General features: G+C 36.6%; 1 long non-coding RNA gene across 3 annotated transcripts in view; it reads left to right on the top strand.

Annotated features, from left to right (window-relative positions):
• The window catches only part of LOC146403598 (uncharacterized), a 686469-nt gene that overhangs the window by 501651 nt on the left and 159374 nt on the right, over positions 1-25444 (top strand). For 2 of the 3 annotated variants that reach the window (XR_014845508.1, XR_014845506.1), the window contains one exon: positions 12371-12493. This is a non-coding gene — a long non-coding RNA (uncharacterized LOC146403598). Of the gene's footprint in view, positions 1-12319; positions 12494-25444 lie in introns of all 3 variants that reach the window. The other variant, XR_014845505.1, reaches the window with a different exon arrangement.

The following is a 25444-nucleotide window of genomic DNA, read 5'->3' as shown; positions in this document are numbered from 1 at the left end:
TTGATTTGCATGTCTCTAATAATTAGTGATGTTGAGCATCTTTTCATATGCCTATTGGCTATCTATATGTTTTCAATATCCATAAATGAATCAGTGTGATAAACCACATCAACAAACTGAAGAATGAAAACTGTATGATCATCTCAATAGACGCAGAAAAAGCTTTTGACAAAATTCAATACCCATTTCTAATAAAATCTCTCCAGAAAATTGGAATAGAAGGAACCTACCTCAACATAATAAAAGCCATATATGAAAAGCCCACAGCTAACTTCATTCTCAGTGGTGAAAACTGAAAGCATTTCCACTAAAATTAGGAATAAGATAAGAATGTCCACTCACCACTGGTATTCAACGTACTTCTGGAACTATAGATCTTGAATGGTAAATACTGTAATTAAGCTACACAGTTATTTCTTATGATATGTTCATTTCTGTGTTCTTAATTATGCTGTTTTTCAACTTTTTACTTATATTTCTCTTTTTATTCTTTTCATTTTTCTCATTAATTTTTTTCTGCTACATTAAGCTATATTGGGTCCTCTTTCACTGAAATCCTACATCTTTGCTTATTATATAACACAAAGAAAAAACTTGACAAAATAGCCTGAGAGTCACAAAATTAAATGGCTAAGAGAATGTGTTTTTTCATATAGACCGTGCCATAAATATTGCATTGCCATTTTCCTGCTGTGTTATCATGGATGAATTGTTTAACTGATCTGAGTCCCAGTTTTCTCCTCAAGAGGAAACTGAGAATAGTATCTGTGCATACATTGTAGCTTTTTTTGGCAAAAGCTATAAAAATTTCTTGGTAAATAATAGTGACTCATTAACTATTCGTCATGAGGATAGTAGTCAGGTACCTTGAGCCCTGGACATGACAATACTCCTAACAACATGACTTCAAAAAGATCTCTTACCCCTTTTGACAGTCCATACCGTTAATTCTAGATTGACAACAAAATTATACAATTTTAGTCTGATTCATAAAGTTGCTGTGAAGATTAGAAAAGATCAAAAACCAATAGTTTAATCTGAATATTACTATGCTTGCATATTTATATTGTTTTTAATGATAATAATTTGTTAATTCAGGTGCTGTTATGAAGTAAATATTTGTGTCCTCCCACGGCCATGTGTTGAAAATGCTATATCTCAGTGTGATATTATTAGGAGGCAAGGCCTTTGGGTGGTGATTAAGTCATGAGTGTGGTGCCTCATGATGGGTTCCTTTTTTTTTAATTTTTATTTTGTTTTTATAATGATTTTTATTTTTCAATTATAGCTGGTTTACAGTGTTCTGTCAATTTTCCACTGTACAGCAAAGTGACCCAGACATATACATGTATACATTCTTTTTCTCACATCATCATCTTCCAACCTAAGGGACTAGATGTAGTTCCCAGGGCTGTATAGCAGGATCTCATTGCTTATCCATTCCAAAGGTAATAGTTTATGTCTATTAACCTCAAATTCCCAATCCATCCCACTCCCTCCCCCTTGGCAACCACAAGTCTGTTCTCCATGTCCCTGATTTTCTTTTCTGCAGAAAGGTTCATCTGTGCCAGGTATTAGATCCCATGAGTGATATCATATGGTATTTGTCTTTCACTTTCTGTCTTCACTTAATATAAGAGTCTGTGGTTCCATCCGTGTTGCTGCAAATGGCATTATTTTGTTCTTTTTTATGGCTGAGTAGTATTCCATTGTGTATATATACCACATCTTTTTAATCAAATCATTTGTTGATGGACCTGTAGATTGTTTCCATGTCTTGGCTATTGTGAATAGTGCTGCAATGAACAAATGGATGCATGTGTGTTTTTCAAGGAGAGTTTTATCCCGATATATTCCCAAGAGTGGGATTGCTGGGTCATAAAAGCAAAAAAAAAAAAAAAAAAAAAAAAAAACTGACAAGTTTTTGCATAGCAAAGGAAACCATAAAAAAAAAAAAAAAAAGACCACTTACAGAATGGGAGAAAATAGTTTCAAACAATGCCACTGACAAGGGCTTAATCTCTAAAATATACAAACAACTTATACAACTCAACAGCAAAAAAGCCAACAACCCCTTGGAAAAATGGGCAAAAGGCCTGAATAGACATTTCTCCAGAGAAGATATACAGATGGCCAACAAGCACATGAAAAAGTTCTCAACATCCCTAATTATTAGAGAAATGCAAATCAAAACTACTATGAGATACCACCTCACACCAGTCAAAATGGCCATCATTCATAAGTCCACAAATAACAAATGCTGGAGCGCATGTGGAGAAAGGGGAACCCTCCTGCCCTGTGGGTGGGAATGTAAATTGGTGCAACCACTATGGAGAACAGTATGGAGGTACCTTAGAAAACTATACATAGAATTACCATATGACCCAGCAATCCCACTCTTGGGCATGATGGGTTCCTAAAAGGATAAGAAAAGAAAAGAAAGAGCTTGTTGTCCTCAGCCATGTGAGGACACAGCTCTCGGTGAAACCGAAAGAAAGCTTTCACCAGAACATGACCATTCTGGCTCCCTGATCTTTGACCTACTGCCCTGAGGACCATGAGGAATAAATTCTTATTTTTAAGTTACCTACGCTATAGCAGCCCAAATGGACTAAAATGGATACATTAGGGTAGGACACAAGAAGGGAAAAATGAGGTCTTTATATTGAGAGTTTTCACATCTCATTCTCTCAAACAAGTTGGGGCTTCAAAATGGGGGGGAATAAATAATAGGTGTTAAATAAGAAATTTGTGATTGAGAAATAATAACCCAAAATCCAGGAGTGAATGTTTATCTCTTGGGGGTAATAGATGCATGAAATAAGAGGGAGCAAGATGGGAAGGACGGCATTATCTTGGAAATGACTACATCGTGTTAAGTGGTTAGTCCTCAGGAGTCCATCATATTCTGCTTTATCATTAACATATATGTAACATACATTCTCTAAAAGTTTCATGTATTATACCAAATTCTAAAAACAGTAAGTGGTTACTGAATACACATTTTTCATTACTATGTGCATATGAAATATATGGAGTATTTTATGTTTGAAGAAAAAAAACACAAATATTCATCCCAAGGAATGTTTTCCCTTGAAAGTCCTTAACTGCAAAAACATATTTACAGAAGATTTTAAAAATTAATCATAGTGATATCACTGCTATGTGATAAAATCCATGGAACCATCACTCTCCTCTTCCTTTCAGCTTTCATCTAAAATTGCATTCTCAAACTATTCATCACCATGAATTTATTCCTATCCTTGGATTTTAACAAAATTTTATTTCCTTGATCATTCCCAGGGACACAATTAAGACCTTTTTCTTTTTTCATTTAAACACAGTAACATAATAATGAATTACCTGAGAAGTGAGGCAATTTCTTTATGAATATCAAGCCCTTTTTTTTGCCACAACATGTACACACTGAGTTTGGTTTAAATGTAAAAGTTGGCACACACAGGCAAACAAAGAACAAAGAAGCATGTTGTTGGACTCACTTGTGCATTGATTGCCCTCTGAGGATGGACCTCAAGGTATAAGCTCATAGAAAACTTTCTAGCTGAAAGCTGTATGTGTTCCCTCCTGCTGTTTTATCCCCTGTACTTGCTTATACACTGGAATCATTGTGGGGCTCTATTTACAGAAATTCAGTTGGGTTATTAGGCTCAAACCATGACTCTTTCATATTTGAAATGCTGCCTTTTTTCCACAATAAGCTACTTACATCAAAATCTACAAAATAAAAGAGTTATTTAAAGGTTTTAAATGACTCAATGTAATAGGAATCCTGAACCATTAAACAGCAACAACGTGGTGGTCAAATTAACATCTTTCTCCTCATCTCAGTGACTACCTTCTGCCTGGAATGTCTCTGAAGAACAGATAGACACCAAATAAACAGATGTGCGAAAGTGTGTGTTTGGCCAGAATGAAGACATATCATAAGAAATATGGGCAAGATGCCCAGCATTCTTCAGAGACACCTGAAATCTGTTTTCTTTGCAATATGTAGTTTCCATGTACAGTCAATTCCCTTATGATTTAAACTTAAATAGAATATAAGAAATATTCCAATAGGTTTGATGGCATTTCTTTTGTCTATAAGTTTCATGAGTTCAGAAACTGCATTAGTCAGCTCCTCCGGAACAATTTTGTTGTAACAAGTAATCCCACAATTTCACTGGCTTAAAAAAAAAACAAATATTTTTGTTTGTTCACACTGTATGCAAGTTATGTGTCAGCTGAGGTTCTGCTCCACATATATTCCTCTGGAATCCAAACTAAGAAGCAGTCAAATGTGGTCATTTCTATGAGAACAATTACACGGAGAGATAGGGGATCCGTTTTAAATAGAACTATGCAGAAAGGTTTCACTGGGAAGGTTACAGAAAGATCAGAAGGAGTGAAGGAGAACAGTATGGAGATCTGATTGAAGGTATATCACAGGGAGAGACTGAGGCGTGTCATTCTCATGGCACAGAGGAAAAAAATAATGGTAAAAAGCTCCATGGTTCTTAAAATATTTTCTTGGCAAAGGCACACATGCCATTGATCATAGCCAATAGCAGGGCAATCTTGGCGTCACTTAAATAAGAAATGGTATTTTCCTACTTGTATGTCTACTGTGATTCATATGACAATGGGTAAGGATTATATTATTCCTAGAGGGAAGACATCAAATAATAGGAAACAATAATACCATCTATTCAAAACGTAGTCTGACATTCACTACTACATGCCTTGAATCTAGGACAGTTTCAGTCATTTAGTAGTACTGTTACCTAACTCAGGTTCTACTGCTTGTCGCTCAAGAGCCAACTCTCTTGCAGACCAGTGTTGGTAGGGAATGAAATGTTGCTTTATTTGGGAGCCGAGCAATCTGGGAAGAAGGCAGACTCATGTCCAAAAGCTAACTCCCAATTGTTGATTGGAGGGCAAGAGGTGCTTTATTTTATTTTATTTTTTTAAGGGAATTTCAGGGGTATCTAGGCAGAGGGAAGAGCAACATGCTGAACAGCATAGTCAGATCCAACGATCATCTTGAAATTGGCCATACGGTGGTCTTATTACCATCATCTTGATTGTTTTAAGTACAGTTAATCTTCAATTCCATGGTTGGTTTGTTTCCATTTCCTTGAGGCCAGTTCTTGGAATTTTTTAAGATGGAGCAGCTTATGTCATGGCTATAATCTGGTCATCATGTAGTTAACTGCTTCCACTTGGTAAGAATTTTAGTAACTGCAAAACAGCTCACCAGATGTGGCTCCAAATATTATCTATAGCCCTTGCGGAGGAACCAGAGGTCCTTGAGTTTATTCGATGGCTGAACTATTATTATTTTCTCTTATTTGACTATTTTACTTTATTTCTGCATTTAAAAAATTCTTTGACTAAATTCATTCTTTGGAATTAGGGGAAGGCTGAGGAGGCTAAAGTTTTTATAAAAACAAGAGGCAGGTGGAGGATATGGAGGGGTGTCTGTTTCTGGAAGGCCACATAGGGTCCTGCTCTTTTCACTACCTCATTCATTAAGTGGGTATTCAAACATTAATTTATCAGTTTACTACTATGTGCCTGAAATACACCAGAGGTTTAGGATACTGCAGTGAATAATTCCTGGAATCATAAAGCTATTCTAGTTAATATAATCTAGCTAGTTAATAACTGGTTATTCTCATTAATAACATGTAGCTAATCATTAGCTATTCTAATGAGAGGAAAGAGACAGTAAACTAAGTTAAAGGTATAGCAGTTAGATGTGACCATTTTTATGAGAACAGTTAGAGATAAGGGATCAATTTTAAATAGAACTATGAAGAAAGGTGTCTCACTGGGAAGGTTATAGAAAGATCAAAAGGAATGAAAGAGAATAATATGACCTGATGCAAGTATATTACGGGGAGAGAATATCAGACTCCCGAATGTGAATGTGCCAAGTAAATTTGAAGAACAAAGATCCTAGTGTATCTTGAGATGAGGCCCATTGATGGGAAGTGGTAAGAGATAAGATCAGAAAGGTATCAGTGCACCAAAATTTGAAGGGAATATGGACTTCCACACATATTCATTTTTTCGATGGGTAGAAAAGCTTTGGAGGACTTTGAGGAGTGGCATGATCTGATTTACATTTTAAAGGATCCTTCTGGCTTCAGAGTTAGGAACAGATTGACTTTTGGTTGAATGGAAGAATGAAGACCAGCTAAGGGTCTGTAACAAACTGGATAAGGGATGACAGTGATTCACACTGTGGGGAACCAGTGCTGCTTGTCAGACGTGATTGGATGCTGGATATATTTTCAAGGAAACACTTGTAGAATTTTCTTCTGGATTTGATGTGGGGTTTGAGAGAAAGAGGTACCAAATATGACCCAAAACTTTTACCAGAGCAAATAAAGGACAGATGAGGTGGATTAACTGTGCCAATGAGCCGAATTTATTATCGCCTTCCTTTATCCACATTGTGTGAATACAGTGATATTCCTTTAAATGCTCCCATGCTGAATCTGTGCTTGGCCACATGACTTGCTTTAGCCAGGGTAACAGTGATATGTAAAACTTAAGTGCTTGTGTATTAGGGCTTGTCCTCCTGCTCACTTATAGCCTTAAACTTCTAAGCAAACAAGCTCAAACAGGAGTCCAGATGATGAGAAACGTGAAGCCCAATCAATCACTCTTGTTGTCTCTGCTAATAACCATTTAATCCCTCAAAAAAAGAACCAGTCTAGCTGATTTGTAGGTAACTTCGAGATACACAAGTGAGCCGGAGAGAAAGAGAATTGGCCAGCTGATCCTAGCTGAAACTCCCAATCTACACAAATGTTGGAAAACTAATTGATTTCTGTTTTTAACCACTGCCCTGGGGAAGCTGGCAGGGTGGAGGGTGCAGAGGAAGTTACACAGGAAAAGGTACCTGATGTAATGAAGTAACTGTTAGCTTTCATGGGGATGACTTTTGTGAGGTTCAGTTTTTTGGTTTTTGTTTTTGTCTTTTGTTGTTGTTGTTGTTGTTGTTGTTGTTGCTATTTCTTGGGCCGCTCCCGCGGCATATGGAGGTTCCCAGGCTAGGGGTTTAATCGGAGCTGCAGCCACCAGCCTACCCCAGAGCCACAGCAACGCGGGATCCCAGCCGCGTCTGCAACCTACATCACAGCTGACGGCAATGCCGGATCGTTAACCCACTGAGCAAGGGCAGGGACCAAACCTGCAACCTCATGGTTCCTAGTCGGATTCGTTAACCACTGCGCCACGACGGGAACTCCCGAGGTTCAGTTTTAAAGGAAACACCAGAAGTTTATTTTGGACATGCTAAATGTGTGCTATTATGTATTAAAATAGAAGAAGAGGCATTCCTGCCATGGCTCAGTGGTTAACGATTCCAACTAGGAACCATGAGGTTGTGGGTTCCATCCCTGGCCTTGCTCAGTGGGTTAAGGATCTGGCATTGCCGTGAGCTGTAGGGTAGGTTGCAGACGCCACTTGGATCCCGCGTTGCTGTGGCTCTGGCGTAGGCCTGCAGCTATAGCTCAGATTAGACCCCTAGCCTGGGAATCTCCATGTGCTGAGGGAGTGGCCCTAGAAATGGCAAAAAGACAAAAATAATAAAATAAAATAAAATAGAGGAAGAGAAAAAGGAAAAGATAGTAGAGTAGGTAGGCAGCCTTAAGGACTTCCTCCAGATCAGTGACCAGTTAGCATGGCTGTTGTTTTTCTCCACTTGCGTAGACAGGGAAAAGGAGGAGGCATAGAGCTGGCTTATTAGATATCTGTTAGATGTAAAATGTTGAAATTTGGTAGGTCAAAGCAAACAAAAATCAATTAGAGCAAATAAAAAATCTTCAAGGTCTTTCATTGTATCCCCTACATTTAGAATTTCTTCATGAACCACTAATCAGGACCTATAAACTCATGCGTGGTGCTGTGAGATATGCAAAATAAAAGTAAATATAATTTTCATTTATTTGGAAACAAGATTAATAAATATGAAACCAAATGAAGTGGATTAAGTGAAAAACTGCCTGATACGAACTATAAGATTAGAAGAAATAACAGCAGATAGTAAAAGCCATAAATAAAAGCAGCTGGGGACAATGTCTGGAAAAGGGTAAGTAGGATTTTCATTCATAAGTAGAGGAGAGGAAACGTAGGAAAGAACATTCATAGAGACATAGAAGAAATAAGAATAGAATTAAATTTCGAGCAAAAACAAGAGATAAGAGATGCAATTAAATTTGATTATTAGACAGACTTTGAAAACTCTTACCAATCACACTGTCAAGGGTAATAATATGCTGATACATAGTAACAGACTTTTCAAAGGTTGTGGAGGCTGGTTGTCTTATAAGATTTGCTGTTTTCCGTGATGTAAGTTCTGCCTTCATTGCCAGATACAAGCTACCAGTATAGGTCAACTGACGTGCAAAATTCCTGGAATTAAACAAATGTCACTAAATGCCAGATACAGCACATCAGTGCTAGATATTCTCACAACTAAAGCAGAAATGTCTTTGTCACTTTGGTAATACTGCCATCCTGGGATATTAATCCTTCTAGATCACCTGGAAAATGACTAGTTTTTACTCAATCCCGGAGCATTTCCCAAAAGCTAACATGACTTAGGTACCCAACTAAATGTGATGGATGTTCTTTTTCTCAGTGTTAGAAGGCACAGCTCATCATTCCCTGCTCAGAACTCACTCAGCACTTCTTGTGGATGAATTCTTGATCCCTCTGGTGAACTGCCTGATGTGGTCCATGGTTTCATGTCGACCCCAAGGGTACTGACGCTAAGCTTATGGAATTCAGTGTCCCTGGGAGACAGTTCATGTAAAGAGGAAAACGACTGAAGTTTGTTAGACTTCCTCCCTTTATCACCTCTGTAAACTTGTAAACTCACTGACCCCTCTGCTTACAACACTCCTGTTATTGGATGTTTTCTCCACACCAACCAATGTTTCAGTTCTCAGCAGACACTGATTGGGTGTTCTGCAATTTAACCCAATGCTGATACTAACAGCCCAGTGTTAGAACAGATCCCACAGGCTGAGGGCTTAGTCCCACACGACTCTTCCTCCCCCCACATTCCAGTTGTACCAGGTCCTCAGGTTACTCACATCTCGTATCCAACCTGATGACAAATCAGAGGTTCCCACAAACCTCTCCTTCAGTTTGATAATTTGCTAAAACATTTCTTAGAATTCAGGGGAACAGTTTACTTACTATTAGGGGTTTGTTGTAAAGGTTTTTTTTGTTTGTTTTTTATTTGTCTTTTTGGGGCCTAACTCACAGCATATGCGGGCTCCTACGCTAGGGGTCGAATCAGAGCTGTAGCTGCCGGGCCTACATCACGGCCACAGCGATGCCAGATCAGAGCATCATCTGCAACCGACACTACAACTCTCGGCAACGCTGGATCCCTAACCCACTGAACAAGACCTGGGATCGAACCTGCATCCTCGTGTACTAGTCAGATTTGTTTCCACTGAGCCACGACAGGACTCCTGTGAAGGTTATTTTAAAGGACGCAAAAGAACAGATACATGACAAGATACAACTTATCTTATATGATAAGAGTGCTGTCTGAAAGGGCCCTGGGGGCAGGGGCTTCTGTCCCCGGGAGGTCAGTGTGTCACTCTCCCAGCACATGGATGTGCTCATCAACCTGGAAGAGGTCTGAACTCCTTTGATGAGCGTTTTTATGGAGGCTTCATTATATAGGCATGATTGATTAAATCATTGGTTATTGGTTATTAACTCAACCTCCAGTTCCTTTCCTCTCTGGAGGTCAGGGGTGAGACTAAAAAGTCCCACCCCCCAATCACATTATTGGTTTCCCTGGCAACCAGACCTTCATCCTTAGGGGCTTTCCAAAAGTCAGCTCATTAACATAAACTCAGATATAATTGAAAAGGACTTCTTATCAGTAGCAAACGACACTCCTTTCAATTTAATGGCCCAGAGCTGTTTCAAGAGCCAGGAACAATACATTAATAACAAAAGGTGCTCCCGTTGCTCTAAGCATTATGAAAATTACAAAGGTTTTAGGTGCTCTGGTCAGGAGTGGGGTTGAAAACCAAAATAAAAATTTCTTTTTATATCACAGTATCACACTTGGAACATTACTTAACCTCTGTGAGTTTTCTGTAATACAGGACAAGATGATAAGAATGCTTATGTTACCAAGCCTAAGCTTTTCCTGCCCACTGCACAACAGGCCAATACCTTGAGAGAGGAGATATAGGGACAGGAAATAGTGACTTTATTAGGAAAGCCAGCAAACCAAGAAAATGGTGGACTAATGAGTATCCCAGAGTATCATCTTGCTTGAGTTAGAACTCAAGGGGAGAAGATGTGGCTTGTTTTTGTGAACTTCTTGGTGCTAACCAGACCCAGAGGGAGAGTGATAATTCTTTGTTCTTGCAGCTGTCCTCAGAGTTCCTGTCACAGTGTTCCGATAAATCTCCAACAAGACAAATGTTATTTTCTGTTCTGCAACTTTTTATCTTTATAGCAATGAAACATATACCTTATAAGGTCAAGCCTGAGAGGCAAAGCCTGGAGAAAGGGCTATTATGTATATTTCAGGCTATAGGTAACATTACATGCAGAGCCAGCATGACTAAACAGAGGCAACAGGGCAAAAAGGTTAGAGCTAAAAGAATAGATCCAATGTGGAGTCAGAACTGTTTGTTTAATTTTTAATTAAGTCAGTGATGTTTCTTTAAAATCTGTTCCTCGGTGACCTTGGGTGAGTTAATTAATGTCTGATAATTTATATTTAAATATTTAATGAGATGTTTGATATACACGGCCCCTCAAGCCTGTTATATTCAGTGATTTCAGAGAGCATAACCCAAATCTCAGGGGTCATTTCTTGCTTTAGCATGTTTTTTGTTCTTTGCTTAAAACCCACATTCATACATAGAAGACTTTAGTACATAGAATTTTGTTTGATGGACTCCCAGAATTTTCTGCCATCTTCCCTGCTGTGATTTGGATTTTCTACCCACAAATAAGCCCTCCAAAGGTGAGCATCCACTGTGATAGCCACTAGCCCCAGGTGGCTATTTAAATATAAATTAATAATATCTAAGAAAATACGAAACAGATCCTGAATTGCACGTTTCATGTGTCCACTGCCCAATACCCATATTTGAGAATACAGAAGTTTTCCATCATTGAAGAAAGTTCTGTTTGACAGGGCTGCTCTAAAATTCTTCATGAGATAGCACAGCTCCTTAAGGAGAGCACATAAAGCCAAAAAGTCTGATCTGTGAGGATGGGGAATGGAACTTTGGAACAAAATAATAGCCTCTAATCTTTTATTTCTTCTCAACTCAGTATCTATGCTCTCGGGTTGCAATGTGAGAAAACTCCATCTTGCTTTCTCTATGGTCTCTAGCCTCAGAGCTCTGTAACTATGAAATAGCTTATATCTGTATCTATATCTAATCTATAAAATAGCCGTCATCATTTAGAAGACGTTGACATAAATGACTCTACGTGCTTCATGCACTCATCATTTGCAGAAAAGGAAACTCTGAGTCACACTTGTCACGCTGTCTTTGATGGAATAGCCAGGAATATAAAGAAACCAACTGGATGTGCAATTCTCTACTTGCATCCTGTGTATCACACTGCCTCACATCCTTAGGATATAGCAAGTTTTCTAAGAGTAACATTCCTGCAGATGATACTTAACCCTGCCTTTTTTAACCATGATGGATCGTTTGCAAATTAAGATCAGAAAAAAAAGCTGATTTATACTTGTAGTAGATCATGACTGTTAACCTAATAAATGTAAGGTTAATGAATTTTGCTAATGGAATATAAATTCTTTGCCTCTTGAATAGGATCAGAGCTTTTTTGTTTCTGTATGTCCATTTTAGGATCCTGATATCTAATATATGTGACATAATAGGACAAATCTTAAGGGTGTAGCTGTATTGTTCCTACTAAGGAATTTATATTTTGGGTATATGTTCCTTTTATTGGTAATGGAAACCAGAGATTATTTTCCTTGAAGAACTGTTTTCCTCAAACATTTCTGCCTGCCTAATGAGTTAAAGTTGCTCATTGAAGAAACTGCATGAAAACACCCCACTAATTTTAAACTATCATATATACTAGATTCATGCGCAGATGTCCACCCTAGTTGGTGGGATTTATTTTTTTCTGCAGCAGAACAATATAGGTAGAGATAGGAAATAAAAAATATAGTTCTGTTGCATAAAGAGTAACATTGTTAAAAGAAAAAAAATTGACTCTTTTCAAAAGAGTAATTATATGATTTTGTTGTGTTCGTTCTTCCTTACCTTAGTACTCTTCTCCAGAATGGTGATTGTTTGTCTCATGTTCTTCTTACGTCCAGACATAGACAACTTTTCATAGTATCTGCTTGGATGAGTAGCAGCATATGGAGTGATTGAGAGTGTGAGTAGGAGCCAGCCTGCCTTGGATTGGCTGTTAGCTTCAATGGTCTACATGACCTTGGGTAAGTAATGCAACTTCTCTGCACTACCATTCCTTTCTTTGGAAGATGGGAATAATAATAATCTTACTTCAGAAGAGTATATGAATTATAAATTAATGCACAAGAGTTCCCTTCGTGGCTCAGCGGTTAACAAATCTAACTAAGGATCCATGGAGATGCAGGTTTAATCCCTGGGCTCGCTCAGTGGGTTAAGAATCCAGTGTTGCCGTGAGCTGTGGTGTAGGTCAAAGATGTGGCTCAGATCCCGCGTTGCTGTGGCTGTGGTGTAGGCCAGCAGCTGAAGCTCCTATTGGATTTCTAGCCTTGAAATTTCCATGCCACAGGTGAAGCCCTAAAAAGCAAAAAAAATAAAAATAAGAATAAAAAATTAATGTATAATTAAAGGGTTTACAACTGTGCAAAGAGTAGTGAGCCCTCCATGTTAGCAAACAACCATTTAGAGATACTTATTAAAAAAGTATAGAATATTACTCTATGAATATATAAATACATGTTTTTTATAGAGAGTAATAAGGGTCATGGTTTGTTTTTTAATAGGATGAAAACTAAATAATACCATATGTAAATGTCTATTTTTTCTTAAATATTTATACAGTAAATCATAAATAAGCTGTGTAAGTTAAATGTGCTCCAGAAAAATTATCTTTACAGTTAAATCACATAAAACTTCTGTGTGTTTTTATATTTTCTGAGAAACAGGCAACTTGTATGTATATTAGTCAGGTAAAGGGATATTCGTAAGCTTATTTTTGCTCATTATACAAAAATCTGGTGAAATTTCAGTGATGCAATTGGATTTTCCTAAATGAGGAAAATGTTGGTTAGTTAATTATTAGAAAAGTATAATCATATTCAGAAGAAACCTAATACAGTGAACAATCAGCTAAAAGCTAAGTAATTGGTAATTTTTTTTTTTTTTTTTTTTTTTTTTTTTTTTTTTTTAGTTACAGAGCCTATCTAATAATATTTCTTCTAGAAGTTTTTTAAATTTTAATCTTAAATTACTGCTTGCATTGGTCAAGGTTTGGCCAGAGAAATGGAAATAACACAACATATTTCAATAGAAAATTTAATATAGTGATCTGGTTCCATATTTGAAGGGTTGAAAAAAGGAACATTAAGGTGATATAAAGGCAGTAACAGTAGGAAGTAGTAACAGGACATAGGAAGCATGATTATCAGAATCTAAAAGCTTGGGTGTGGGACCTGACAAAGCTGGCACTCGGACCTTTGAGGAGGGGATGCTGCCTGGCTGATGCTAGTGACTCAGGGGCTCAGAAGAAGGACACTTAAGAGTTGGAGCTAAGATTGCTGAGAAGGTAGCGTTGTCAAGCTTATTGGATGCCTATGACGGGGACAACAGGCATGTGCTGAGAATGTCACAAATCTGAACCAGCTGCTGTTGCCCCAGTTAAGTGTGTTGCTTGGCCTAGGCTGACAAGAATAGCAATAAATGGGAAGGAGAAAGTCTCTCCTCTCCTCTTTCTGCCTCCAAAGTCTCTCCCCCTCCAGATCTCCCTATTGACAGAGGAAGTTAACTGATAAGGAGAAATGCAATTTTTCACAGTCACAGCCTCAGTGTCACAAAGCTGAGAATAAAAGGATGAACAGAGACTTTATAAACTGAAATCTGCCTTAAAATGAGATTACTGTAAATGTCCCCAATGCTAATGACTCTCAGTCCATCTCACGAACCTCTCTGTCTCCTAGTAACTGAATAGGGTGCATATTTCCTCCCACCTTCTCAAAAACTTTCCTGGTTTTAGCACTGAAAATTCTACATCTCAAGAAACCCCTTAGTCCTCGGCAAACTAGGATGGTTGCTCACCTTACCCTAGAAATTAATACTTAATTTCTATTAAATTATAAATAAGGACAAGGGGAAATTACCGAATTGGGAGGAAGTAGGGAAATGTATTTAGTTGTAGATAGGTCTCTACCTCTGTAGGCTAGGCGTAACACCTTCCACCCCGCCTTCCCTGGGTTTTTTGTGTTTTTTTTTTTTTTTTTTATGATTATTTGCAGAAGAACCTAAAGAAAATTGATGGTGTAGAAGGGGATGTGAGAAGAATGTTTTAACTCTGTTCTCACTTGAGTGAAATTATGCACATTGTCACCACCTGAGTAATACTTGGAACTGATTTCTCTGCCATTAAGAAGCCATGAGCTGAGAGGTCACTGTATGCGAAAAGTCAGGAGTTTTCCAGAACTGAATGCCACAAGTTCCAAATCAGATGAATATTGGAATTATTAGTGCAGGCACAAAGTATACTGGTTACCACATTATCCACGGATGGCTATTCCCTCTTACTGCACTGACAGCTCTCTGAGCAGGACTTAAATTCAGCTAGAATAGGTCAACCTAAATTGTTAATGTTTTCTTTGGGAATTGACTGGATGGAGCATCCTGGCTTGTCTGAGTCATGTTGAATACTTCACGGTGCTGCCCTCTTGTTAATGTCTGAGCTGTCACGTGTCCTCCCTCATGGATATCTTTATGCCATTTTAAGCAAATTACAATTAAGCAACAACATACTTTTCTTTCATAGTCAGGTTATTTTTGGTCTTTGATCTTATTTCCCTTTAGAATATTTTTTTAATGAAATCTAAGCTTTATGAAGATCTGATTTCTTACTACATGCTCAAATTCCATTTTAACTGCTCTGTTCTCATCCTTAGCCATCTGCTAATACAAGATCTGGTTCAAATTCAAATATTGTATCCACTGAGGTGAAGGCTAAGTGAGAGTAATTATAACGAAAAAGACACAAGTGGATTTTTTTCTTATGAAACAGTCTAGCTCATTCAAGCCAGTGAGTCATTCAGGGATCCAGGTTTATTTCCTTCATTTGCTCTGCCATTGAGATTGGGCTCTTCTGCAGGATCCAGATGAGATGCAAATCACTTGCATTCCAATCTGCAGAAGGAAAATGAGATAAAATCCAAGGCAGCAGCAGTTTATCTTTGCTCAAGTGAGAAAGGTACACCAATCACTCTTCAACCCTGACCACTCATAGCTACCAGGGAGACTGGGAACTGTAACAGGCAGCTAGAAGGTCCTATCCTGAGAAAGAGAAAGAAAACATATTTAGGGGAATAATCAGCAGTCTGTCAACAAAGTCACTCATTTTAAGAAAACTTCAAATCGCCAAAATCAATAGAATCAATTATTTTTTATACCTTGAACATAGAATGTTATTGTGCCTCTCATATCATAGTATGTATTTCAAGTTCTCCCTCAAATAGGAGATTGCAAAATCCCTAAAATGAGAACAGAGATTTCTTCACTTATGGGATCCTAGTCCTTGCGCATAGTAAATGAGCACTTCATGCTACTGAAATGATTTGAATAGATTGTGTTGCTATGATGGCCAGTTTAGGTACAGAGATATTAACAACCTCTGTTGTAAAGATAGGGACCCTGAGGCTCAAACAAAATCAAATGACTTTCCCCAGATACAGCTCATGATGAAAATGAGGATTAGGTTAACCTTTGTGATTTCTGGTTCAAGTTTATTAAAGTAAGCAGAGCAATGGTGTGGGTCTGCTCACGCATGGAAACGATTCATTTAAAAACTAAACACTAGCCATTTGAGTGGCATTGTGTTTATTGTGTGTGTGTTTTTAATGTCAGCCCTCAAAGACATTCTTCTGCATCCTCATATGTTTTGACAGTGTGTATAATCTAATCTGTTTCTTAATTCAGCGTCATTTTGCAATGTCCAATCGGCCCCTTTCCAGTTAATACCATCCTCTTACAACATCTTTCTGGTTCTTGATCGTATGACAACTGAGATTGTTGCTATATTGTCATATGAAAAGAGATACAAAAATAACAACTATATGACTTTTCATTAATAAGATGTCTTGATTAGAACAAATTAAATACACATGTTGACGGTGGGGTAATGGGTGTGGAGATGATGCTGAAATTTATCAGAAAAAATGAAAGTCTTAGAAACTCAGTGGTGACTGACTATGTTATTCACAGATTCTGTAATTAAATACACTTAGGTAACATCCTGGGTCTGCTGCTTAGAGCTCCATAGCTTTCAGAAAATCACTCTTTTTTTGGTAAGCATCAAGTGCCACGTCCCTAGAATAGGGATAATTCCTTAGGAAGAGCTTTTTAGGGTAAGATTTCATGGTGCTTCCTGGAATAGATTAAGCAAATAATAAGTGATAGCATTTTTTGCTGACTCCTATTATAGATCTAAGTGCCATCTAAGACATGACTGTACATAACCTAAGATAAATAGCTTGGCTTAAATTAGCTAATAATTTTGAAATGCTTCTTAAAAATAATTGTTTATTCCTCTAAATTCAGGCATTAACATTCATATTAATTTTTTTTTAATTTTTGCTGACATGCAGAGAAAAAGATCATATTTTTTTAATTAGTTTACATTATGGTTAAATTTTTAAAGTAAATCCTGAAAATCCAACACACACCACAAAAAAAACAAGCAGTCGTCAGAGGGGATAATCCTAAAGAAATGCAGAGATTGGCAACTGTGTTAAAAGTTCTGGAGAACAAACACATAAAAGGGAGGAAAATGAAACACTTTCATAGCCAAAACTTAAAAATAAGAGGAATTAAAAAGAAGAGGGATAAAAGAGAAACTAGTTTTCCCTTGTATATCTCTGAAAGTAAAGCATTTTTATCATCTATTACATTCACTACCAAACTCCATCAACCCTCTAACACCTTGGTAGTTCCCATCGTGGCGCAGTGGTTAACGAATCCGACTAGGAACCATGAGGTTGCGGGTTCGGTCCGTGCCCTTGCTCAGTGGGTTGACGATCCGGCGTTGCCGTGAGCTGTGGTGTAGGTTGCAGACGCGGCTCGGGTCCCGCGTTGCTGTGGCTCTGGCGTAGGCCAGTGGCTGCAGCTCCGATTCCACCCCTAGCCTTGGGAACCTCCATATGCCGCGGGAGCGGCCCAAGAAATAGCAAAAAAAGACAAAAAAAAAAAAAAAAAAAAACCCTCTAGCACCAGCCTCCTTACCAACATAATGGGCTAGAAGACATGTTGATTTAGATAAATTCCTCCAATGAGCTTTGAAACTTATTACTGATTGATTTTTTGGTGGAATAATGTTATTTGTGCAATTAGTTAGGCTGAATAAAAACTGCATCTATTTGCACCACCATAGAATTATAGGAGTTAACACTGATTAACCCTGTCATTAATTTGTCGTTTAGGGTTTAAAGGAAGGACCGCTAATGGGTTAATTGTGAATATTTTATCGAAATGCTTTAAGAATGTAGTTGGTAATTATAGGTTTAATATGACATTGAGAAGGTTGGATTCAAAACTAAAAAATCCTAATAATTATTAGTTCATAAAACTCTTAATTGCCCTTTATGCCATTTTATTCTATTGTTTGAAGATCACAGAGATTACACATTTATCTATAGATGGATGAAGGTGGATTTAATTCATTTTCATGATAGTTCCACTCTTGATTTTTGAAGAAAATCTAAAAGCAGGCATTTCAGAACTAGATTTCCCGTAACTAAAATAACTTTATTTATTTATTTATTTATTTGGCTTTTTTTAGGGCCACATCCGTGACATATGGAGGTTTCCAGGGAAGGGATCAAATCGGAGCTGTAGCTTCTGACCTAAGCCACAGCCACAGAATTGCTAGCTCCGAGCCACATCTGCGACCTAGAGACATAAGACTGTTGCAGCTTAACAGCAATACTAGATCCTTAACCCACTGAGCAAGGCCAGGGACCGAACCTGTAACCTTATGAATACTAGTCAGATTCGTTTCTGCTGAGCCACGACATGACTCAGAAGAACTCTTTTTAAAAGATACTTGAATCTATTAACATTTAATTCGGTCTAGAATGGAAAAATATTTTAGTAACAGTAAATGTATATTAAGGATTACTTGTTCCGGGTTTTAGTGAAAACATTTTTTTTCATTCAGACAGAGGAGACTGTGGTGATAGAAAATCTTTTGTAAGCTTTTATAGTTTTTTTTCTTAAGTCACAAATGCCACCTTTGCTTATGAGTTATTGCTAAGTTGCTGAAGGGCAAATTCTTTGAGTCATGTTTATTCAAAGGGAGCTGATAATATGATTCAAGTCATTGGAATTTAGAACTTGAAAGATCTGTTATAAGAGCAATCTGCAGTTAATTTGTTCACACTTTATCAAAATACTTAAGTAAATTTTGAAAATGCTTTTCATCAGTTGTCTAAGACCGCAATAATCATGCATCACAATGGCCACAAAGCTCCTGTGAAGTAGTACAGTGTGTGTATTGCTCACCTATCTGCTGTCATCAGCGAGGCAGCACTCTTGACTTCAGGTGGGTTCACTCAAACTTTTTGCATATTAGATAAGCTGTTGACTGGAGTGAGTCAGCCTGCTTCAAGCAGCTATCACCCTGAACCAGGCTAACCTGGCCGTGTTCTCATGATGGTGATGGTAGAGACACAGAGTCAACCAACCACATACAGCCTTTGAAGTGGAGAGTGGGAGTCTACGCCACAGCATCCATGTCCACAGTATCATATTGACTGGACAAGGCACGAGGTCAGGTTCACTTCACAGTGTGGGAGAAACTCTGCCTCGTAGTTAGAGGGATTGCAGTGCGACCGGACAAAGGTTGTCAATACAGGCTGAAGTAAAGGCTTGTGACCATTCTTAGAAACTATGATATATTTTCCCATACTTTATGATAAACTTCTTTTACTCTAATCAGCCAAATGGATCATCTATATGCAGGAATTATGCCATAACAATTAACATATGCATTTATCTGCTTTGTATTTCTGAACTGTGAGGCAACTATACATGCTATTTCTAACTAAAAAAAAAATTCTATTTTGGTCATTTTGAGAACATTTTATCAATATGGAACAATGCATTAAGCATCAAAAAATTAAACTTTAATAACCTATTGGATCCTGTACAGTTCTTTTATCTTTTCAAACAGAGTAGAAGTTTGTGCAGTAACGTAGTAAGGATCCTTCTATTTAGATAGCCACTTTTCCAGTGGGAAGTAGAGTCACAGAAATAACTGAGTGATAACATTCATTTGCCTTGATGGGAATTCATAAAACTCATAAAAACAATATGATGGGCAAGTAAATATTAAAATCTACTTCTGTTTAATACAATTCTACAGAACATAATTATGAATCCTTTAAAGAATCTCAAATCAAAAAAGAGGTGTGATTCAGGCAAGACAGTTAATTGATGACATTAATAATTCCATGGATTAATACTTTTTATTCATTACCTCAGATTTTCTTAATAAAGATCTATATTTTCAGAATGAAGCTGGTATTAATTATAAGTCTTAAATTGGTTAGTTTCTCCCCTAAATCTGTTCCTTGAATATCCTTAAAGCCACAGCCTCTTCTCAAATGCATTATTCAACAAACGACTTGATTCCAGAAGTAACCATTGACCTTTAATAGAAGTAATTTTAGACTTTATCTATAAACACCAATGAAAAGTTAAAAGAAAGACGCTATTTTTTGGAATTTATGTTACCATTTTAACATTGAATTTTTAAAATAATGGTTATTTTGGTTTGCTGATGCTCTATGGAGCAGAAAATCTGTCTTGTTCAATGCTAGATTGCCAGAACCTGGAATAGAGCCTGGTGCAAAGTATGAGCTCAATAAAGACTTTTTGAATAAAATATTTGTTAAGCGAATGCATGATATTATTATGTAATTGACTAACATTGTTCCTTGATGACTTAAGCACAATCAACAGGGAATTTTCCAAATCCACATAACTGGAAAATTATAAAGACATCTCTAAGTGTTGTCATATCCTTCATAAATTTCTAGAGAATGACATCAATAATCCTAAAAGGGAGATCAGAGCTAAAAAGACTCCATGTTATTTTCAACTTTTATATATTTTGCAGATTTCCTTTTAGGTTAATGGCGATTTTAGTTCTTCACTGTCAAATTAGAATGGGTCCTTTTATTTACTTTGGCACCTGAAACAACATATTGTTAGGTTAAAAATCTGAGACTGCATTTAACTTCAATGAGTTTATATACTCAGGAATTTGTAAAATTTAGGGAGAATCTGAAAAATAATACACTTGACTGTATACACAAACTAGAAACAGACTCATAGGCATAGGAAAAAAAAATTATGGTTACCAAATGGGACAGGGAGAAGGACAAATTAAGAATATGAGATTAACAGATACAAACAACTATGCATAAAGTAGATAAGCAACAGAGATTTATTATATAGCATAGGGAATTATACCCAATATCTTGTAATATACTACAATGGAAGATAACTTGCAAAAAAAAAAAATACCAAAAGACAAAACCCATTCACTATGCTGTACACCTGAGACTAACACAATACTATAAATCAACTGTACTACAATTTAAAAAATAATAATGTAAGACATAAAATGAACTCTTTTTTTTTTTTTTTTGTCTTTTTTAGGGCCGCACCTGCAGCAGATAGAGGTTCCCAGGCTAGGGGTCGAATCAGAGCTGTAGCTGCCAGCCTACACCACAGCCACAGCAACTCGGGATCTGAGCTGCATCTGAGACCTACACCACAGCTCACGGCAACCCTGGTTCACCAACCCACCAAGTAAGGCCAGGGATCAAACCTGCTTCCTCATGGATACTAGTTGGGTTCGTTAACCTCTGAGCCCCGATGGGCGCTCCTAAAATGAAGTCTTATGCTGAAAGATAAGACTTGCATTCCTATTAACTTTGCCAAAGAACATCCATAAGCTAGATCTTTTAAAAAATAATAAATTTTAATATTTGGCTAGTTATAAGATTGTCCAAGTTGAACAGAAAATTATTGTTTTGTTATTATGCTATTATAAAATCCAGAATTGGATTCAATACGTGGGAAATGTGAACCCTGGATTTTCTATTATTTAAAAAGTTGTGTCTGGTAAACAAAAATTATACTAGATGAATTTTTATTAAAGGTAAATCCACTGCATTCTTTTTCTGTCCACAATGTAATAATTCCTTCTATTAAATGCTATAATAAAATTATAAATTTTACTTTTTTAGGCAAAATCGTTTTGGAAAACCATTTTCATTTCTGAGAGAAGGGAAGCAGAGGTGAAGGACTGGGGGAGGGACTGATCGTAGATGCAGATTACTGCAAATTTTCTAGTTCTTACCTTGAGTAGATTGTTCATGAGTAGCATTTATATTACTATGCCTCAAAATAGTATTATGCTCATAACATATATGTTTTGTCTTTTTTCAAGTAACATATCAGTAAGGGAAGTCATTTTCAAAGACAAAATGTGGTCAAAACCACTTATAAATGCTAATCATATTGAACTCTGTTCAAGTCTAAAAGAATCTTGCTGAAAGCACATCAGAGAACATTTTTCAGATTTACTTCCTGGGAAAAAATAAAAATCTTAATTTTTGTATATGAGATTTCTACGTTAGCTAATCAAGGTATGAATAGCATTATTTCCTGACAACTTGGGGGAGATCAGTGTAGGGCTTTATTCAGTCTTCACATGGAAAACAATAATAATATGCTGTGAATTTATTTTGATTGGAGGAAAATGCCCATTTATTTTTCTTATAGTTAAATTTAAAGAAAATTTAAAATTAAGAAAAATTTACCTGTTTAAGAAACAACCAGAGTTCCTGTTGTGGCACAGGGGAAACAAATCCGACTAGTAACCACGAGGTTGCGGGTTTGATCCCTGAACTTGCTCATTGGGTTGAGATTCCAGTGTTGCTGTGACCTGTGGTGGTGTAGGTCGCAGATACGACTCAGATCTGGCATTTTGTGGCTGTGGTGTAGGCAAGCAGCTGTAGCTCCAATTTGACCCCTAGCCTGGGAACCTTCATATGCCATAGGTGCAGCCCTAAAAAGCATTAAAAAAAGAAACAATTTACTCTTTATGACAATGATTGTTTCTAAATATGAGGTTAAGAAAGTATATGAGAATAGGTTTTTTAATGAATAGATCACACCAAAAGGGAAACTGAACATAATTATTAGTGCTGAATTTAGACAGTTAAATAAAGTGAAAAATTTACCTAGGTTACCAAGAAATTAAAACTATTAATTGTAATATATTATGTATGTAATTGTTAGTACATAATACAATTATGTATACATAAAATATAGAGTTAATATTGAGACAAAAATTAACACTGAATTGACAACAATATATTGGGTAAAACCATGATAGGGAAGAATAGTTTTCAAATATCTAGGAAATGCAGCTTTATAAGAAAAAGACGTAATAGGAAATTATTAACATACAATGCATTGTAAAAATAAAATTAATTTTGAGAAATTGCAGTCAGTAGTATATTACAATTACATTGCATTATACTAGGCATAATGTTGCCAAATGTGAATGTTACATGGATTGTCAAATTGCTCTTCTGTATCATTCATGTTTTCCTTCTTGTTTATAAGAATAAATTGACATTTCTCCATCTCTCCCAACCTCTTACTCATCTTAGATGTCTACGGGTTGCAAGTAAAAAAAAAAAAAAAAAAAAAACTTACATTATTTTAAGAAAAAAAAAAAAAAGACATTTTACTAACTCATATAATAAGTAAATCCAGAGAGGATGTTTTATTTTAGATATTGCTGGGGCGTCAGGCCTCTCTGTTCCTGGATTCAACTTTACCCTGTTTCGAGAAATATCATTGGGCATCTCCACCTAAAGCATTAGATGATAACTATTGGCATATGGGTAGATACAGGCTAATATTCTCTCAGCTTATTGAATTTGATAAAAAATGAAGGCATTTTATCCAGAAATTCTGGGGAGGTTCCCCAAGCTTCATTAGCCTTTAGTCACATGGATGTATAACCCTGAAAAGTGATTCTCAAAAGGAAAATTAAGTACAACCCAAATAATTCTGATTAGCTCAACTTTCTTAGTGTAAAATTAAGATAATGAGAGTGTCTGCTTCACAGGGTTGGTGTGGATTAACTGGATTAACACATATTATCTGCTTACAGCAGCTCCTGATTCATATTTGGTTAGTCATCACTGGGGTTCCACCAGTAGTCTGTCTCACATTTATCCATTTCTTTACCTTTGACCAAGCCAGTTTGTTTGGCCAGAATCCTTTTCTTCCTCATAGCTAAAGTCCATCTCAACACCATTACCTCCAAGAATACTTCTCATTTTTTCCAGTCCTCTCAGCTCATTTTCTAAAATCACTTCTCTAAATCATTTCTGTATATCCTGCAGGTCTTTTTTATCGATGTTCTCCATGGCATCTAGTCTAGTGCTATGTTAGTATGAATGTACAAGTTTTTTTTTTTTTTTCTTTTTTTAGTTTCAACTGAATCTAGGTTTCAGGGGTAAAATAAATAAGAAATTCCAAATCATCAAACACACAGGCACACACACACACACACACAAGACTGAGAATAAAAATTGAAAAACAAAAACATTTCAACCTCTGGTTGTGTATATATCTGAAGTTATAGAATACATATATGAAGTGCTATATAATGTGCAAAGTGCTATTTAAAATAGGGTCCAATAATGAACATTAGAAAATTTGAGAAGTCTTCTTAGATTCTGATAGATTGGGCTGAAGTTTATATTTGAAGGAGGTATAATCAAATGATTAACTGTTGAAATCCAGTGCAGACTTAATAGAAAGAGGTAATGTTAAGGATGATTAAAGCGTCAAATACTTCTAAGCACTTTAGGAAATGCATTTACAGTCAAATAGATAAGCAGGGCCAAGTGGTGCCTAGGACCTTAATTTGCTGTGCTTGTTCAATTAGTTGCTATCTAATCATTAAAATAGATTTTAGTTCAAGGAGGTATATAAAATTGAAAATATCAATTGCCATTTCTCTAAATTTCATAAATATTGTGTCATTAATTCAGATTTTCCTGGTCGCTAAATATTTAAGAAACGCTTGTATACTGATGTTCAGGTACTGATATAGATGAATGATTTCATTTCATCCTCAAAACTTTCATTCTCACTTCTACTCTTACTACGATTTTACAGGTAAGGAAATTGGGTTACAGGGAAGTAAAGCAACTCGCTGAAGCTCACACCACTCATAAAGAGCAGAGCCAAGATTCCGCTTAGGGGGCCTGGCTACAGAGTTCAAACTCTGAGACACCACAGTGTGCTGCTTCTGTTGTTTGGTTATACCTAATGTAGAATATATCTTAATAGAAAGTAAGGAGAAAAAAATGAATACCCATATTACCCAATTTAATTCAACCAGTCTGCACCATCATTTTGTAGACATTTACACTATTTGAGTTTAGAACTGCTGTTCCCCTGTTTGTCAAATCTGCGATTTGCTTTGATCTGAGAAAACTGGGTGTTGCTTTGACATCCACTTTTCAAGTTAGAAAATATTTTGTCATATCTTTATAAATATTATGTTCCGATGTTACCACCTACCATAGACCGTTACTACTTGAAGTGCTCTATGTTACTCTTGTCTTGGTGACAAGGAGCACCATGACGTGTCATTAAAGGCAGTACATAAGGAAGCCTCTTTTTCGTGGGCACAAAACTGGTCCATTGGGTTTACTTTTCTGTGTCATGTTAAACAATGGGTAAATTTATCCTTATTGTAAGTATGCCTCAAACCAAATTCCGTCAACATTATCTTCCAGCTAAGGCAAATTCTCCCTACTCACAATTTCCAAAACCAAGCACTTTTATATTTACTTCAAAATGATAAACTATTGAACCAACGTTTTCATCTCTTTTTCTGTCATCTTGTCTTTATACTTGCTTGCTTTTAAGTCTATTTTTAAGTTCTGCTACTTTAACGCTTTCATATGCACACTTCAGAGAAGATGGACCCTAAAACTAATAGTTTCTAAATTGAGACAGAGTTGAAAAAAGGGTCTAGTCTATTGCATACAAAGTTCTTATTGTCTTTTCCTGTTATTAGTTGATGTCCATGACGAGAAGTTAAAGAAGTTGTGTGCATA

Source organism: Sus scrofa, chromosome 5 (genome assembly GCF_054392235.1).
Source record: "Sus scrofa isolate SSC_HxYL_T2T_F1_AM1 chromosome 5, Sscrofa_HxYL_maternal_Yorkshire_Landrace_v2.0, whole genome shotgun sequence".
NCBI lineage: Eukaryota > Metazoa > Chordata > Mammalia > Artiodactyla > Suidae > Sus > Sus scrofa.
The sequence above is the reverse complement of the archived record's forward strand: the minus strand, read 5'-3'. Positions and strand labels throughout refer to the sequence as shown.